Genomic DNA, 19,768 nt, shown 5'->3' with positions numbered 1-19,768 from the left:
AGTCACTTTCACTGGTGTTTCTTTCAGTAATGGGACAAGAAGATATGGATTTGCCTCCCACGGTCTAATTTGCATAACAGCCCATGTGTACCAGCTTGGACCTGAACAAGCGCATTACATGGCAATTTTCAAAGTTTACATAACCTAAAAAAGGACTCCTGAGAAAAATAACTACCAAAGTGTTGTCATGCGGCCATATATAAACAATAAGATAGCATCTTCTCTTGTAAATACCCATGAGATTCTACATACAGGATGTATGTAAGACTCTAGTGGTACAGTAATTTATCTCTGTATATAATAAATAATATGGACAGGGAGACAAGGAATTCCTTAATGCCTGCCTTTCTATTAAAGTTGAAGTTTGTGTAAATATCCTTAGCAAAAAAGTGTACTTTATATTTACACAAGATATATTAACAACACACAATAAAATAAATTATAAATTATGCTGTTTATTTCTTAATTCAAATGTATGTGTTCCATGGTCAGACAAAACAAAAAAGTACAAGATACAAGGTTCCAAAAACCAAAATCTACACCCATTGTCATTAGTTCCTATTAGACCAGCTGTTCTCAACGCTGAAGAACTATCTCGTGGTTTTCATTCCAGCTGGACTCTTTATTACTGAGGCTAATGGGTCTGTTTAATTAATTCTCTTGATAATATGACCTTTTCAGCCTGTTCCTGTTCACTGTCCTTGGTTCAAAAATACTGTGTTGCATTTGTGTTGTTGCAAAGAAATTTAGTGAACTCAATTCTAGCTTGCTCGTTAAGTCATTGTTGTCTCATTTACCCTTAAATTGCCCTTAACGGGTGGCCAATTAATGGTAACCAGAAACAGATGGGAATGGCACTTTATAGAATACAGCCACTGAAAGCATTAAAGCTCTGTTCCCCAGATGCTCAGTTCCTTACATTCTACAAACCTAAAGGGAAGCTTTAAAATAAAGAGACTGGTTCAGGTTGATAGCAATTACTAATCCCAGCCATTCCCCTATGAGCTGACAAAAATTATATCAGATATAGGTCAATTATCCTTATTTATCATCAAGAACCTAGTTGGAATGAAAACTAGGAGACACATGCATATTCAAGTATGGCCCTATTTAAGGATGTTGGTAAGGAAAATTCAAAGCAGAAAAGTTTAAACTTCCTCATTGAAGACACAATGCCATGGGTACAAATGGACTAAGGCAGTGCAAGGCAAAGTAAAATATTCCCCATTAAAGAAATTTATAGAGGCTTTATTTTGAATTCTCGTCTTTTTTCATTCATTTTTCATCTTTTTTTCTTACAAAATCCCTCCATTCCTTTTCTCCTAATACGTCAAAGCAACAATACCAGTTCTGGTTTTGGATGATAGATTTAAAGGGGAATTATATTCTATTTCGTGGTTAGAAAGAACTGGCATTGATGAGTGTATTTCAAACAATAGAAGTGAAAAGTATCGCAAAATAGATTAATTTTCCAGGTATGCACAGCTCCATGTTCTGTGATTCAGAATGAGGCAACAAAACTTCCAGTGGCGTGAAGCAGCCCTATTAAATTGTAAAAGCAGGTTTGTGAATACAGTACATCTCTTTTAATCCAATGGAAATATTGTTCTTGACTTTGAGACGACTTTGCCGACAAATACTACTTATTTGTTAATTCTGTAAACAACCTGTACTTATTTGCTCATAGATCTCATTACATTAGTCATTACAGTGACTAGTGAGCAGAACGGGGCACTTCACATCACAATTTATGCAAACTCTCGGTATTGCTCGTGGGGAAACCAGGGGTTTGCAACAACGTGGTGACTTCCAGTACTTTCACAAAATTCACAATTTTGTTGGTAATTCCAAATTTGTAATTTCTTTCCGTACCATCAATGAATTTATTTTGTTACTGAGATTTCAGCATGCTGAGACAACACAGACAGACCTAAGACTGTGCTTTGACACTTCAGACTTAAGAATAAAAATAAATTCAAGATATGCAATAATGAACCTTACAATAAACAGAAACTTTAGCAATAATTCCAATTACAGTCAACTGCACTCAATTATAGTTACACTCTTTGATACTCATATACTGTATATTGTAATGCTGCCCAGGATTTGGTGTCTTTGAGAGGCGGAGCCTTGTTGAATGAGCCACATATTTAAATGCAACCTGACTACTTCCCTGAGAGGAGACCAAGCCAGGCTAGAACAGACAGGAGATCTCCACTTGCCTAACATAGTTGAGGCTTGGTAATGAAAGTGACTGGATTGAAGCAGAAAAAGAGGGAACAAATTGCTACTTATCTGCCAGTTAGGAGCAGGTGTGAGTGTCTAAGGTGAGCATCTGTGTTATGAGAGAGAGTTAGGGAGAGAGAGAAAACAGACTAGCACCTGTAGCTTAGTTAACCCTGATAAGGGGAATAGGTTATGAGCTACGATCTTAAAGGGAGATTGCGAAATCAATTGCGTTTGTGGTCTGAATCCTGGGAGGGCCTAGGAAAAACGACTAACTACAGTTAGCAGCGGTAGCCAGGCACAGAGAAAGGTGTGCAGGCTGCTGCATCTACACAGGCTGGGATGCGAGAGAGAGGCACTGGAGATATTGTGAGTGTGGGACTCAACCTAATAATGTCAGATGCAGGAGGTGGACCTAGAAGTCTGAGAGCTGGCTGGTTGTGAGAGGGCCTCTGGCTATGATGGGGAGCTGGAAGGTGCATCAAGGTGCAGGGAATGCCTCGAAACATGGCAGCCTAGGTCATTGCCATGTTGGCCCCTCTGGTAAGGTAAAGAAAGCAGTAGAGTGGGTCCAGAAAACGGGATCAACTGAGTTGAGGACCTTCCACTGCTACTCGCTGAAAGGGTCTAGAGAGTGTGCGAGAGTTGGAGGTGAATCTTGTCGTGCCAGGGATTAAGTGAGCAAAGGGTTTTGCAATATGAGGGACCTAATAATAATCTCGGGGGAGATCATAATAGGACAGTTATGTGAGCAAATGATCCCTGGGCCCGAGATCAGAGATCTCAATCTACAGTACAGTGTACCACGTGTCCTTGTTTCCCCGGTGATGTGGGGGGGTTGTGGTCATCACAATTCTCTGAGTAGAGAGTGTGAAAAAAAAGTTTGAAGAAGTTCCCAGTAGGCTATGAGGGGTGTGTCCATAGTAGAAACCACAACACCGTGGCAATGCAATATATACATTTCTATAAAAGAAGTGTTTGACATTTTAGACACTGTCAGAAGTCATAATGTACTGTATATACTATGAGAATCAGCAATTTTTTCAGGCCTTATTTTTAAAGCAGTATTTAGAGCCTTTTGGTAGTGTTTTCTTCTATTATACAGTAACAGTCATTAAAATGCATCTGAGAAGAAAACAAGTTTGTGATTTTCTCACCAGAGTTGTGATGTGCTCTGGTGAAATGGATGTGGTAAAAGAGTGAAACTGCAAGAAACATTCTCAACCAATGACCTTGTTCATCCCTGTCTAATGCAATCATGGTTGTCCCGTACAATTGAAAATCATTCACTTGCTCTGTACATTTTACCCTTGGATGGTAAAAAATGTTAATTTAATTTTATAGTAATACATTTTGTATTACTGTAAATTGTGAGAAATATATCAATGTCATCTTCATGATTCATAGTTAATCAAAATAATCATTATAATAGTATTGTGAGACAAAATAAAAATTCCTCATGAAGGAAAAAGAAAAAAATCCTCATCGCCCTCTCCTGCTCAATAAATTACAGATTATGTTTATGTGAAAAAATCTCTAACATTTATAAAACATTTTATTTATAGTGAAAGTTACTTAAAATACACTTTTCTCTTTTATTAAGATTTTATTTGCATTTATGGATTGAAAAACGGAAGGATTATAATAATGAGCATCCCTATAATTTTCCATGCCACTCTGCTCAAATTTACCAGTCAAATGCATTTGATTAAGTGTCAGATGTTACTCATAATTACCATCTGTCTCTACACCCATTTTCAACATACTGTATGTGGTTTTGAGTATTACAAAATACAGGAAATGCTTTATGCTTATGTAATGAATATACCCCTGCATATAACAGGGATCTCAGCTGGCCGGGCTGAGGGAGGTCTCCTTTAGCTCGTCGGCAAGTTCCCTGTTGCACGATGCTGGAGACCCAGGTTCGTGCCCAGGCGCTGAGGGACGAACGGGCAGGAGCGACTAAAGATGCAATTAGATTTTTAAAATAGGAATACAGCTGCACAGATTTGCATGATGCATAACACAAATAGACTATAAATATTATTAAGCGTGAAGGACTTTCACAAACATTCATGATATAATTTCAACATCTTGAAAGTACAACCTGAATGGAAAACAGTGTACCTATTAATGTGAAATCTAGACTCCTTACAAGTGTAATAATCATTACCAAGGTCCATGTGTCATGATTGCATTATACAGTACCTTAAAGGCCTGTAAATAGCAATGTACTAATCAAATGCAACAGATGCTAAACAGAATAGAATTCAACCTCTGTATATGTGAATTATGAATACCAAAAAAGTAATAGTGTTTGATTCTGTCAAAATATCTGAAAGTACTTTAGGATGCAAAGCAGTGATTCCTATCAAGTCATTGAGTGTCAGGCTAAAGAGGGTGAAATACCTTGTGAGGGTTCTTCTTGAAGTTTAAAACCAAAATAGTCAGGTTACAGAAAGCATTAAACAAGCAGACGGATATCCCTAAAATGAAAATGGGATATTTTCCTTCTGGTGATATAGTGAATGGACTTAAAAGAATGTAAAGAATGTAAAAGAAAACTATAAGGTGTTGAGCTGATTTCTACCACTAAGTCTCCAATAGGTCTGTAAAAATGGTATGAGGAATTATTAGTTATGGTTTATTAACCTTAATGTTAATTGTAATGTTAAATAAGTAGTTACAGTATGTAGAAATAAGAAAATAGTAATGACATTAAATAGCAAATCCATTCAGGTTTTATTTTTTATCATCTTTTTATCATAGTTATAAATGCCATTTATATTTTAAATATTTTCATCTCTATTCTTGATGAATATCATGTCTTAAAAACATTCATCAAAATATAATAAAAAGTCCTAAATGTAAATTTAGGTAAATATAAGGTAAATATTGTACAAGCTACAAGTTAATTTGTTCAGACAAAATGGCTTAAAACTCCAAATTAGCATGATAAATGCAGTAGTGTATAAGCATTTAACTGGATTTAATTTCTTCGCAGAAATGCTTAATTGGACCTTTCTACTGCTTAAAAATACACAAGTGTGGCACATTTCTAAAGGGATATAATTGTCAAGGGCTCTGACTTTCATGCATTGAATAGTATGCCATAATGACTAATTATAAGATGCTAACAGTCTAAAATATCAATTAGTCTAGTAAGTAAGAGTGTAAAATAATAAAATACAAACTGCACTCATATTTAATTTTACTTGGCTAGTTAAATATGACCTTGGCTAGTTAACTGGCCTTTTTAAGTGAGTTGTGATCATGAATAGTATCAGTTCTGTGTTACACAGGACTTTTAATCTTCTAAATTTCTTATTATACAGTACTGTATGTCTTCTTAGATCTATGGGGAAAATAAAACAATTACAACTTTACATCAAGGAAGTCTTGTAATTCCATTAATTCATAAGCCAACTTTTCACCAAAAAACTCAGACATGACTTAAATGCTTGTAGTCAGAATAATGAGTGAATTCAAAATATTTGCACATCACTGCTGTTAAAATTGTCCCTAAGCTATGCGAGGAGAGCTGAAAATATGTAGAGGTTCAACGGTTTTGGATATATGAAAAACAGCACCTATAGGTTTTGTTTTGTCTCATTATTGCCTTTACCAATTAGTCATTGCCTCTCACACCTAAAGAAGGCTCCACGGCCGAAACGTTGTGTTTTCTTTCTTCTTTTTTTCAGCATGGAATAAACCTATTACTTGTTCCTTTGCAGCCTACGCATGCTGACGCAGCTACCCACTTGAACTATTATTGCCTTTACGCATGTATTTAAACCTTAGGTTTGCAACCTTGCCATGTTGATATCCTCAATATTTTGGCATTCAGCTTTAGCGATAAAAAAAATGCAAAAAGAGACTATTTTCCAGCCCTACTACTCCCCATTTTCTTATCAAATATATTTACTTCTAAAGATATACAATACTTTTTATATAAAAGATATAAAAAGATATAAGGCATAAAAAATACCTTTCTACGTTTGGACCATTTATTTAATAGGTAAGCTATGCCAGTATGTACTGTATAGACATGACCACTCAGGAGCTCAGCATTCTAGAATTTTCGACTGGGACTGCAAAGTTCTAGGGGAGGTGGGGGGTAGACTGACTTTTATTGTCGCAGATAGGAAATTTGTTTTCCAGGAAGGAAAAAATACATAATAAACAATACATTTAACATAACATGAACCCATTAACAAATAAGAAAAATACAGCCAGTATATGATGAGAAACATACAGTATATATAAAGCAAAATATACAATCAACTGCCCATATTAAGCAGGTTAATAGATGTTTAATAGGGAATAAAAGATAACTTAGTCCATAATGCATTTAAATCTAGATAGTCTAAATCAACACCAAAATGTAAGGAGCTCAAACAATGACAGTAAACAGTGCTCATGACATGAAAGCATGAAAGCTTTAATTGTTATGCACCAATAATTTTGCTGGCTGCCTTTAAGATCATGCTCAGTTTGTTTTCATTTGTGTATTTAGGTTACGAATTAGCATCTTTAAAACTTTCATTGAATCTGTCCTAACATTCACTTTGGTAGCCTGGTTTGGTAACCTTAATAGAAAAAGAGCAGAGTTTTCTTGAATGTCAATCACTGTTGACTCTTCTTACATGTGGCATCTGTTATTTCCTCAAAGGTTAGTTTGTAGTTTGCAAAAATATTTGTCACTTTTGATAATTTCAATTTCTTGTTCCTCAATGACTTGGTTTTGTGGCAGGTAGTTGCTTTTTATAATCAATTATCATTTGTTTCTGACACATTAGGTTGAAGGAAGACGTCTTACACCACTCAACAGAATAATCACTACAGGCCCATAAGCGGGTTTATGTCAGCAAATCTAATGTGTCTGTCCTCAGAAGAGCCTCTATATCTGTCTGTATGCTGAATGTATAGGATGGAGGAGAGCACACAGCCCTGAGGAGACCCAGTGGAAAAACAAAGCTGCCCTGATATAAGACCATTTATCCTCACTCTTTGTGATCTGTTGGTTTAAACATTTAAGATTCAACCTACAATAATAAAGTCTATATTATTTGAGAGAAATCTCTCCACTAACAAGTGAGATTGAATGGTATTAGAGGCTGATTAGAAGTCTATAAATAAAAGCCTGACATGTGTCTTGAGACCTTCAAGGTGTGAATAGAAGAGATTCAGTAATTTGAGGTTAGCATCTTCGACTCCTCTTTTAGCCCTGTAGGCAATGTGCATGGTATCCTGTAGGTGCTTTTAGGTACCTTGTAGAAAGGAATATGCAAAAATTATGTGTGAGCTTTATATTCTATGCTATTTGCAGTCATGTAGTGTGGTCTAAATTAACAACTGAAGTTAAAAATGTAAAAAAAATAAAAAATAGTTGACAAAAAGATAGCTTCAAACAGATCAGAAGGATAGATCATGAGATGGGCTTTACTCCGGTTTTGCCTCTGGAACAAGACAAACATGCTGCAGTCAGCTAGATTTTTTTCAAGCTTAGAGATACCATCAAAGTTTCACTGTCTTATTCTCGGTCCATCTACAGTCCGTCAGGATGCCTCAGACCCTGGCATGTGTTTCAAAGTAGTCATCCCCATCAGTCAGCTCCTTTCCCTCCCTCTTCCCAACCCCACCTAGAGGATATTCTCACAAGATCCCTGGCTGTTACAGTTACAGCTTAAAATGCAACTCACCCTTCAACCAGACATGATAGTAGATCCATGGAGCCACCAGCAACCAGCCCCACTATCTGATCCATAGTTCTCCTTATCCCAGACAGCTCACAGATATACAGTACCAGAATTTAGCTCCACCACCCTCCCTGCACATCTTTCTTAAGGCAGCCAGTGGATTCCTGACAGCTAGGCTCTGCCTATCTCCCAGCCAGGCAACTCTTCCAGAACTTTCCCTCTGCCTCCATATCCTGCTTTCCTAATATGATGTATTGGATACAAGGTTTTATATTTATTCTGCTTGTATTTCATTTAATCCATATGTATCTGTGGTTTCTACCTTTCGTCTTCCCTTATCCTCTCTTTCTCTCTTTTTATTCTTCCTTCTATGTGAGGTTACCCACAATTTCTATGCTTCTCCAGGCCCAGCAGCATAGAAATTTTACAGCCATTGTTTCTTGATCAATGGAATGGTATTATATTTACTTAGATGACTGACTTTTTGTGCGCTGAAGACCTATATGGTTTATCTAAATGAATTTGAATTTTGAATTTTGAATTTCCCGCATGAGATTGATAAAGTACCTACAGTACCTATATTTCATCTCCAAGAGAACTTATTAGAACAGTGGTTCACTGGAACAGTAAAAAGTCCCCATTTATATATCTGAATTACTTTATGCAAGCTATTTCTTTGTTCATTAGGTATTAAAATACAATTTATTTTTATCTCCAGCAGTGTCTGTTTTTTATATCCGCACTCATTCACCTCTCATTATGAACCTAAAAATGCCTTAGCAAATTTTGCAACTAGTTCCTCAGTCATACTGCCAATATTGCTTGTCATTCAAATCAGAGGTTTGAATGACCAAAATCATTTAATGATTTTCAAAACCCATATGGTTTGTTTCCTAAAAACACGCATGCATAAATTAAGTGTTTTTTAATAACCTGTATATTTTGTTTTTACTTTTGTTTAACATCCCAGTTTGCCCCCTTTTAACTATTTTTTTATCAGAGACAAGTATACTATTGAGCTATTTCATGACATCTGTCTAGATTCTTGCCTTTCACAATAGATAACCTTTCATTTTGCTGTGTAATTCCACAACACTTTAAGAATGCAGAGTAGGTGGCAGATGCAGGGAGTTGTGCTACAGAATTTTAATACTTAAAAATATATTGTTCTTTTGTAAAATTGAAGAAAGTATGATAGTGTGCTTATAAAAAGAGTATCACTAGGCCACCTAGCATAATAATTCTACATCTGTTGTAACTCTAACCATAGTAACTTGATTCTTCCTTAGATTCTTTAGTTATTACATACAGTATTGTAGCATCATCACATGTGCCTACAGAAGCATCACTCCAAAATATACAGTATGTCATACAGCTGCAATGTATGATGGCAAACAAGCAGAGCTTTTTTTTTTTTTTTGCTCTGCTGCTTGCAAGTTTGCCTTGGGACTGAATTATGTTGATTAACATAATTACTGTAATTTGTATATCTGCCAGTCAAATGAGGAGTAGGTGTTTATTGGGATGTAAAGAATCCCAAGAGATGGTTTCAGAAAGGAGCTGAGTACTCAAATTGGTTTCATTATAACATTTACAGCGCTTCACAATTACAATTAACACACTAAAAATGTATTTAATTATATTTAAATGATAATTTTAAAGACTCATTTCACTAAAAACAAAAATATTTGTTGCTGGTTTAGTATTGCAAGCTAAACTAATTTTATTGTCCTTTAGAGTGACATACTGTACTGTAACTTAAGGGTTGGGAGAATTAACCCTTAATGATTGTACTCCATGTATTTGGATAGTAGTTTTTTTTTTTTGTTTTCAAAACTTGCATTTTAATATGATACATTTGACAATCATTTTCATCCTGCAGAAAAGTCAATCTGTATGTTTGTTTTTTGTCTTTAATTTGGATTTCATTCGGTTTCAGGTTTTTATTTTTCAGTGTACAAGGTGTCATCCAGCTCAAGCTCAATTCAGGTAGAATGAAAATAAAAACTTTGCAATTGGTCTTGGGTATATATTTATATATTTTACTTGTTCAGTCCTACAGACAAAACAGTACTACAACAATCCACTTGATGGCTCACTAGCTTTGCAAAATTGCTGCATTCAGTAAAAAGGCCATCACTCGAAAGTGAAAACAGCAGAACACTAGAAGAATTTAATGTACTGAAAATATTGAACCCTCAAATATACAAAGGAAAATTCTCAAACCTTTTCTTCAAGCAATTAATTTATGGAATAATTTAAATGAATAATAATAATGCTGTATTTTAATTTTGAAATGAATCCCTTTCACACCAAGTCCCATTCTTATGACTTTGATACGTTTGTGGTATCTGGCATGTAAGGTCATTCAGTAATGTTAAAATCCTAGGGCAAGGATTTCCATGGAGGGCACTGGGACTCTAGAAACAAAGGGAAATGTTTTCAAGTTATATCTTGTACAATGTAAAATCAACAGTTTCAGACATTGAGCCTGTACAGATGACACTAATAGTTTCTCTGTTGATTTTCAGTTATTCTTTTAATTTTAATAGCCACACTATTTAGGGAAATTATACTTAAATTTGAATTTACAGTATGTCTGATCTCTAGTCTGAGAAGAGTCGCCAACTATTGATAATTGTATCAAAGTTTTTCTTCTAATAGTCAGGTTTATTTTTTGGTTGTTAGGCCCAGCCACTCTCCTCTCTATAGAGGGTGTAGTCCTGGATGCCAAGGCCCTAAAGCTCAGGGTTAGATGAGGCAACATTAGGTGACCTGCAGTGTTGGGCCTCCTATATCTAATCTGTTATGGCAAGCAAATCCAGCCTCATCGACAGCCATCGAGTGCCCACCAAAATGGACCTTATTAGAAAAATATGTTTCCCAATCTGGTACTTTTCTTTCTCAGAGGAGAAGGTTGACCATCAGATGTTATCATTCACCCCACCTGGATCAACAAGCCCCTGTGTGCCTGCTCCTGTGTTACTGCAGAACAAGGTTGGATCAGAACAGGACTCGTGTCAGCCAGGAGTTCGTAGTAGACTAAAGAACTTATTACCTGTATTCAGGGAGCTCTAAGTGACAGTATGTTACTGGCAGAAACAGGAAAAGATTAGGTAGATTGAATACTCTGGCACTTCAGCATTGATCTCATTGAATGAATCTGACTGTAAACAGTGTTGAAGACAAAAAGAGATGATTAGCATGTACAGTATGTTAAACCAAAGTAGGCTGCTGACTCATCAACCTTGGAAAACAAAGAAAACCATTTCACCATTGTTACTACTGTACCTATAAACAAGCGTGACAGCCCAGGCTGCATCCTTATTTTAGTGTTCCTTTTCTTGCATACATTTTCGAAAAAAACAATAACTGTTTTTATTTATACATTGCCCTCATGAAAACAGTTAGTTCAACCTAACTTATTCTTTCTTTTTCAAATTAGACAATCTAGAGAAAGACTAGAAAGACTGAGTGATTATAAAGGTCTTTCAAAGCTTTTCATTATAAAAAAGCATAAATGACTAGTGTTTAACAGATAAAGACAATGAACAGCAGGTTCACAGTCCCACTGTAAGGATTGTAATGATTCTATTATTACGACTATATTGATAGTAGTGTACAGTATATTTATATAAGCCAGTGTTTTACATAAACTACAGTATGAAGATGCATTTACATTGAAGGTGAATGGCACAAATTGTATTTCAGATGTGTGGTTTGGAATCAAGTATTGTCAGCATTTAAGTAAAGGTTTGATTACTTTTGGTGGGAAAATAACAAATGATTTATTAACTTCTGGCATTGCACAGTAAGGCAATCCCAGAATGTAGTATTTATTCAATAGGTTTGAATTTTATTCCCCTTGAAATGCATTGTGTATTGGTGTCTTTGCACATTTAGGCAATATCCAAACAACATACGAACAGAACCACTCCTTGAATGAAAAGCTTGTTTCCTTTGTGCTTGTATACATTTTCTTGACATGTGTTGGCTGTTTCTGTAAAACAAGTCTAAGGTGACTTGATCCAGAGCTGTGGGAATCAATACTCTTCATTACACCTTTTTTCCTGCTAGAAGCTGATATTAACGAGCTCCACAGTGGATTGTTTTTAACAACTTCTGAATAACAGTTTCAGATAGTAATTAATCCTTTGAGGTCATGGAAACCCAAGCCAATTAGTGTTTATTAGTTTCCCCCCTTTACTAATGAAGTGTATCTGTAATGATGCCTCTAGGTATTAGAGACTTCAGAGCCTCTAGTGTTGCATCATGGCCTTGTGTATTAAAATCTTATTTAAACGTATACAAAAATATTATTTTTTATTTCATTCTTATTTTAAGTACAAGTCAGACTTTCATCATGTCTGTCATTATATTTGCTGTTCAAAAATGCTGTATAAATATCAGAATGAAAAGAAAAATCAGAGGAAATTAATATTTGTTAGTAGCTGTTTTTTAATCATTAACCCTACGTTTCAACTTAAAGAACATATTCACAAAAACACAGACATGCACACACAGTATTTGAATTGTTAAAAATGTAATTCTTTGTTTTGTTAAATATAAAAATTATGAAATTGAGTTGATGATGCTTACTATGCTATTTTCTGTTTTTTTTTTTTTTGAGTTCTGCCCTGATATGTGGAAGTGATTAAGAGGCATAGACAGAAAAACAAATTGACTGTCGACTTGGCTTCCCTGTGTTTTACTCTACAATTCTGCTTACTGCTCCTTGATCAGATTTCTGATACCCCTAGTGAGGCATTCAGTATAAAGAGATTGAGCATAATGTATTAATAGGGTTAATGAATGAATCTCCTTTTCCTTCACCTTCGAACAAAGAGCAAATATGTTTTTGTCTGATTTCAAAGAAAAAGCAGCCATAAAGACTCTCTGGGTTTATTTAAAGGTGCTGTAGTTCAACAGGCCTTAACACCTGAACAGGCTTTTGTTGTAAATGGCTTTCATTTTTTACACACATTGCAAAGGACAGACACTGTAAAAGAGAAAAAAAAATGATATAATCATTTTACTTAACTGTAAAGTAGCCAAATTATCAACCTAAAAGAACAACAAATCTTAAATCTTAAATTCTTGAAAGAGGGACAGAGAACTTTCAAAAGACAGGTATCCCTAATGTCCAAACACAGGATTTGTGCCTCATGGTTTTTTTTTTTCACTTTCTACCCAGAGACCTATTAAAGACATTAAAGTGGCCTGTGGAATTACAAAAGGGACATTACATTGGTGGCTAATTGCTTGAGCTCTTGGTTGGGGCACACTGGGCTGTTTGTTAGCTCCTTTAATTAAATAGTGTGTTGGTCAACTGTGGGAGTATGGAGTAAGCAGTTCTTCTCTCTAAGGACCTCCTTCTCTAGCCTGTCAGATACTCTGTGGATATTAGTCCATGCTAGCAGTTTATTTACCACTGTAGTTCTATTTATCAGCAAGTGATCCTGGCCTGCTTTGATCTAGCTCGATTTTCAATTTCAGGCCAAAGGTGTGAAGGTTCAATTAGCAGATTCTGGCAGCTCATCAGGTAAAGTCAGTGCCCAATCACGCACATTGGTTTTGCAGTACTCCTGGTTCTGAAGATTTGGAAATGTTGCACAAACATTGAAGTAAGTCAGAAGTACAGTAAGTAAGTCACTACTAGCTTGAATCAAACATTATCCTGTAACATACATCTGACTTCAAAACATCTGGCAGCTCCTGCTGTGTAAACATTAACTATGGAAAACCATGGTATTTTTTGCAGTTTTATAATGTTTTTTACATGCTTATACAACTTGTCCATTGGTCCTATGTTGCCATGGTTGCCCATATTGTATGGTATATCAAAACCTGTAATAGATCTTTCTAGTCTGACATGTTTATATCATGATTTTATTGTTCTTTCCTGAACATTTTAGAATGCTGTAGTACTATAAAAATTTGTGATGACGGGCATGCTCAATACTAATCATCCAACCTATACTTGCTACCAATATAATTGTCAGTCCTGTGTATTTAGCAATTGAACAATAGATAAGTGTCCACATAGTTTATACTGACTATTTTTTATCATTACTTACGGTACCCTTGTTATTTTATTAGAAATGCAAAGCACTAGTGTCCTCTCATAAAGGGACAGATTAAAATATGCAATTTCCAAGTTTTAATTTCCCAATTTTGAATCAGAACCACTATAATCAGTGCAGCAAAAGCCCAAAATACTGTATACTGTATATACAAACAGGGCCGGCCCTAGGCATAGGCGAACTCTGAAACCTCCTAGGGCCCCGGGGCCACTAGGGGGCCCCCTCAATGTGCAACACAATATATTTTTAATCGGCATGTTCAAATGTGAGCAAAAAATTTCCTATAACAGCTCTTGCTGTTGCTGCTGTGGATAATCCTCATAGAATCCAGCTCAAAAAATTACCAATCATATGCAAGTGCTTAATATTTCTGAAGAGAAGAAAAGAAAAGGTAAGCAATCTCAAAACAGAGGTACCGTATGCCAAGTCTGGTCATCGTAATAATGCACAATATGCTTAATAACGTCATAATTTGGATTTCATTTTGTCAGATCCACGTAACGCGAACGGTAGGCACGTCACATTTCCAAGCCAGAGGCGTAGACTGCCTGCAGTGTTTTTAGTAGAAGCTAACAGATTTACATTTTCCACAACTGTACACAAACCGTTTAGGTCAACTGGCTACAAATCAATGATGCAAATGTTTCTTTTATAACTTTCAATGTTAAAACACTTCATTTTTGTAAAATGTGTGCCTCGTGTTCTTGTTTATAAATTATTCATAATGTGTTCTTCAGAGTTGGTTGATAAAAGTTTTCTAGTCATATAATGAATTTATTTTATTGTTCTGAGTAGTAAAATAAGATTCTGTTGGGAGCTGATAATAGTAGTGTCAGTGCAAATTATGATCTTTGGGGGCCTTTTTCCAAGGTCTTGCCTAGGGCCCCAAAATGCTAGGCCCGGCAGTGTATACAAAAGATAGCTGAAGATACCACTGCTATATACAGTACGTTGAAACCCATGATGAGTTCCTGATAAATGTTGATGTGTTTTAAAAACACTTGAATTTAGGCATGGTTAATTTTAATAAATAATTTTTATTTTCAGATTTTTTTAAATTTCAGATGATTTGCTCATTATAGATACACATTTGTACTGTATTTCCTTAAACATGTCTTAGGAATTATATTAATACAGATTTGAATCTGCTCCTTTACATGTTTAAAGACCTTTTGTTATATTCAGGATATATGGAATTACATTAACAGTTTCTAATTATGAATATTATTCCTATGTGCTGTTTCGTCATTGATTTTTCTCTTGTGACCTTTTGGAACACAGGATTGAGAGATAATTGGCATACAGTATGTTAATGTACTGTAGGTTGTTTACATAGAGCACACACTTTGCCTGTTATCTCAGTGTGTTTGAGTGACTGGAGTTTTCCTTAAGGCCAAACTAAGTCCCCTAACGTGACAGTTATGCTTAGCACCAGTCTATTAATAAGTAAATAAACTTTATAGAAGAAACAAAACAATTACTCCACTCTCAGCCCTCCGGAGTTAAAGTAGTGAAACTATTTAGGTGTCTGTCTGTTGGTGTGTACTGTACTGCTGCATTGCTGCTCTCCATTTTCAATGTCCATGTATTGTACAATATGAAGAAAATCAGAAAGATCAGAAAGAAAATATGTTAAAGCAGGCAAAGTTATGAACATGTAAAGTACAAAGAATACAATTACTTTTAATAGTGATTAGTATTTAAAATAATAACTGAATTGCATAGCAAGATCCTATGAACGTTAGTTAAAATGAGCTAGTGAATATGGGCCTGGTAATGATAAAGGCAGTTTTGCAATTTCTTTTCTGCAGAGAGGAGTCTCCACCTTACAGACTCCCTGAGATAAAATAATTTCAGCCTCACATAAGAACCACAGGAATGTTTGAGGGGATTATTAGGTAAAAGGCTTTGTCCATCATCTAGGACCAACAAAAAATTAGCTTTAGAAATTATATAATCTACCAGCTAATAAGGATCTAATGGAAAAGAAAAATTGTAGATAAAATATAGAAGACTCCTACCACATATAGTGTATGTCAACGGTATCTCATTCGCTAACCAATCCCATAAAATGGATAGTTTTGACAGTCGTTAGGCCTGGCACACTGTGCGTAAGAATTAACAGTAAATATTGCTTTTGAGCAGGCATAGTCAGGTTTATTGGCACAGATACACTAGTTACATCTGAAAGGACACCATTTCCATAACAAGAAAAGGTGCACCTAAACTTACCTATTCCTAACCAGATAAACATAACTAAGTGGATCTTTACTGCAGCCCTAAACAACAAAGTCACAGAATCATCTGTCAGTCTTGGAACATCAGAACCCTTAGGGGGAATACCCAGAGGGCCACACTGGAATTGTGGCTTGACAATGTAAACATGACATTATGACATTGCTGTTGCATGCCTGTGTAAGACTAGGCAAGTAGGCCTTGCTATCCATCACGGGAAAGATCATTTCAAAACCATCCTGAATGTTTTTACTTCCACTTGAATGAAGAGCACTTCCAAGACTTTCAATGTAGGTTTAGACCATCAAAAGGTCATGGTCTTCACTGCTAGGCCTGTATGCAAGAGAGTGTTACAGAACGTACAGGTAATAAAGGATAAATTATAAATATAAAAGGGGAACGCTGACTGGTCATTGTTTATTTTGTCACATCATTTGTGTCTTCTAGACAATTTAGGGAAGCAATAAAAAAGCAAACAAAAGCTAAGATACAGTATGGAATTAAAAACATAATTTAAATCAAGGCATGATTTCTTAAAACTGTAAAATGTACTAGTAAGGCCACATTTAGATTTTTGTGTATCGTTTTGCTCACCATGTTACAAAAAAATATAATATAGGTAATGATAAAAGATATTGATTGCAAACTCTTTCCTAAGAATTTCTGAATAATTAACATCTTGACATTTCCTCATATATATCTTGACATGTTCAACTTTTTGCAAACTATTTTTGCAGTTGAAATAAACATATTTACTGTCATTTCTAGAGGTTTTTCATTCAAATACAACCCAGGGAACAAGCTGGAGAACATTGACTGGGTTTGTGTCATTTACTTGTGCCTGTTTCCTCAACCATTTGAGAGATTTTGATTATAAGATTGCTTATGTTTGCTTTCTTCTCCTTTCATCATGGAATAAACCTATTACTTGTTTCTTTGCAGCCTACACATGCTGACACAGCTACCCACCTGAACTAGTCTAAACATGACACTTAAGATCTTCTTAACATTTATTCTTTGTTTCCACTAGAGGGCAGACATGCTTTTAAAAGTTGATTTCTATAGGCAGTGGTACTAGAAAGAACATGCAAATGAAACATAATTCCCAGGGGACTCCGTGATATATGTGTGTGTACTGTATGTGTGTGCAACCATACTTATACATTCAAAGTGTGTTTGATCCATCTGAGAGAGAAAATCTGTGCTGGGGTTTCGCAGGGCCTAACACGTGAAGGTCAAGCTTCACCAGATATCAATCACCAGGCCAATGTCAGTGTGAGCAGGAATCCTAACTGCCCCTTCATCATATTCAGCGCCAACACTCTCTGCCTTCCAAACAGAGTGTAATGAGGTGAAATAACCTGACTAATTTAAATAACTCACTTCATATTCTTTTTCCTTCTTCGAAAATGGCAAAATTCATCCTATTTCAGACAAAAATCAGTTATTTACAAAGGTTGCTCAGGATACATTTTTTTCCTAGGAAGATGTTTGTGAAGTTGCTCAGCACCACAAGAGGTGTGGGTGAAGCCTTATGAACAATTAAATACTGGTGCCATGGTGACGAGGCGGCAAAAAAGTAAGTGGCTCATCTATCTATATCAGAGCTTTAAAATCCTGTTTGTCTTTGTTTTCTCTCAAGTACATTGGTCACTGTTCTGAATGAAACCACAGTCACCTTGGCACTGAGGCTAATTGCTGATAGGTTTCCTGCTATAATCCACTTAGCAGAGTTTCACACATTTATTTCTGCTATAGGAGGAATTCCCTGTTGCATTTCAGGTGTGTGTTGATGTTTCTTTTAAAGTAGGGTATCAGATAGATGCCAAGTGGACACAGCAGCAAATCAAAGATTTCTAGAATGCTGTACTGTGCGGCTTCCTGCCAATCACCTCCTTAAGTTCTTTGCTTCCTCTCTGCATTTCCAGTGGTAGACAAAGCACTTGACCACCACTCAAGGAAAGCATCCATCTCAGCTATTAAATTCTTCTCCTCTAGGAATATAATTTGGACATACAGTACAGTACTAGACAAACCCATCCACCTGCTGAAAATGCATATTGAAGATATGCAATACATGAACACTTCACAGGAGGGGACATTGCAGGACACATTTATGAAATCAAAGCACAAAATGTTGCTCCCCACGGACTAAGGGAGAATATGTATACCTTGACAAATGACTAACATGTAGCAATACCTGAAGGTGAGGGGGTTTTTAAGACACTTTGTAGGTTTCGTATTTAGCTTTCAAAGGAGTTTCAGAGATGTTTCAGAGATAAACAGACATTAAATATACTTGAACACAACAACAGTGGATATGCAATACTTAAGATTTAAAATACCAGAAAAAAGGCAGGTCATTCAGATTTTAGAAGATTTATGTATAAGAGACACCTGTTGTAAATATAATGTTGTGGATTAAGAGATTCTTTAAGTGCAGATGGAAGCACACAAAAAGACACAAATACACTGGATTCTGTTTCTGGTAGGAAATGGACATCTCTGAAGTCAAATGAGCCGTGAGAGGAGGCCAGAGTTGTATACTTTAAATTCCCGCTTTAAAAGTTACTCTTGATGAAACTGAATTTTGAGCTCTTAAAAAGTTGTCATTATAATGTATGTGATCAAATAATTTTACAAACCATGAAACCACAAACAAGTTTGGAGCCAAGCCTATAGAACACTATAGTGCTCCGTATTTTATATCTTTGACCCATGTACACAATGACAAGATTTGAATTGCCTTTTTCAAAATATGTAAATTAGTCTTCTGTATAATTTGTGAATACAATAAACAAACCAAAAATTTTATTGAGAAGTGAGTGTATGTCAATCCCCAGAAAAATATCTCATACCAAGAAAGATGGTTAATCAGTTTAATGAATGTCCACCGAAGAAAATATCTCATCTCTGTAGCCTGCTATTCACATCACTCTAACTTGACACGTTAAAAAATATCCAAGATGCAGTTTAACAGCCCATGAAGCATACATTCTTTTCAATATTGCCAGGCTATGGAACTGAAAAAGAAACCAAACATGCAATGGAATGCAATAGAAATGCAATAGAACCATTTCCTTCCTGCTTTCTTACATCCAGATCTGGTAAGAAGTAGCATCTGGGTTACACTTCTCACTGGACATCTGTTCTTGTTGAAGGCATGAAACATTTGAGCAATTGGCCATATATTGTTGGGTTTCAACAGTACCATTTAAGATGTGACAAACAAAAATTGCGGAGACAAAAAATTAGGAGAGTGATTTTTATATAGAGAGAGAGATTTCAAGAAAGCAAAATGTAGAAATTAACCAGAACAGACTAATAATAAAACACCAAACGTATAAGCTATTAAAATGACACTTAGTAGTACAGTACGCTAAAACTATTAATTACTTCAAAATTTAAAATAACTAGTTATGCGGTTTGGCTGTTTTCTTCTTTTAATTAGTTCTATATCACTGAAATATTTAGTTAAATGTTATGAAAACAAAATTCAATAAAAATATATTTGGATTGATTTCT

At 35.6% G+C, this 19,768-nt stretch overlaps 1 pseudogene; it reads right to left on the bottom strand.

Annotated features, from left to right (window-relative positions):
- Positions 1 to 4,074: 4,074 nt before the first annotated feature.
- Positions 4,075 to 7,993, bottom strand: LOC102694469 (olfactory receptor 4D1-like; annotated as a pseudogene).
- Between the last annotated feature and the right edge of the window lie 11,775 nt (positions 7,994 to 19,768).

The sequence above is a fragment of the Lepisosteus oculatus genome, chromosome 5 (genome assembly GCF_040954835.1).
Source record: "Lepisosteus oculatus isolate fLepOcu1 chromosome 5, fLepOcu1.hap2, whole genome shotgun sequence".
NCBI classification, from domain to species: Eukaryota; Metazoa; Chordata; class Actinopteri; order Semionotiformes; family Lepisosteidae; genus Lepisosteus; species Lepisosteus oculatus.
Note: the sequence above shows the minus strand (reverse complement) of the source record. Positions and strands in the feature narration are given on the sequence as shown.